Source organism: Mus caroli, chromosome 9 (genome assembly GCF_900094665.2).
Source record: "Mus caroli chromosome 9, CAROLI_EIJ_v1.1, whole genome shotgun sequence".
Taxonomy (NCBI): domain Eukaryota; kingdom Metazoa; phylum Chordata; class Mammalia; order Rodentia; family Muridae; genus Mus; species Mus caroli.
Window position 1 is genome coordinate 57,718,227 of NC_034578.1, and position 876 is coordinate 57,719,102.

Genomic DNA, 876 nt, shown 5'->3' on the forward strand with positions numbered 1-876 from the left:
TATATATTCTGTATCTATGTATCTATATATAATATACCACTTTCACATAGCTAAGGACATAGGGTGTATATATATATATATATATATTCTGTATCTATGTATCTATATATAATATACCACTTTCACATAGCTAAGGACATAGGGTATATATATATATATATATATATATATATTCTGTATCTATGTATCTATGTACACTGTCCCTGCATTCAGAGGTACCAGAAGGGGATATCAGATCCTGTTACAGATGGCTGTGAACTGTCATGTGGTTGCTAGGAATTGAACTGAGGGCCTCTGGAAGAGCAGTCAGTGCTCTTAACGGCTGAGCCATCTCTCCAGCGCCTAGGACGTAGGATTCTTACTACTTCTGAAAACAGCCCATGCTCTTGGTTGAAACTCTCTGATTGAAGGCCCCTTTCCATGTTCCATTAAAGCCTCTACTATGTGGCTACAACCAATTGGCCCGTTGGCCCTAGAGGTGGCCCCTAAAATAGTAAATAGCAAAAACAAACAAACAAAAACCAACCATAATCCATCTGTAGTGTGTCAGCTCTGTACGTGGAGGAGAGCCTCTGGATATACCTGTTTTCCCAAAATAATTTGCCAAAATAATTATGCAACCATGTTGCTCAGGATGCAATGGAAACAATGTAGTCACCCTGTGGGGGTTGCCATCTCCTGAACCTGCCCTCTTCAGAGAGCTACACAGCACTGTGCTTGCTCATGCACCCCCAGGCTCACAGGACAGTGATCACAAGGGCTGAGGGAGGGCTTCTGAAAAGGTCAAGAGTGCTGTGCTGGGATCTCAGAATTCCTGGATGGAGCAGGAGGCAGAGTTCAGTGTGTCCCCGAAGGAAAACAGCATGGGGTTCTGGT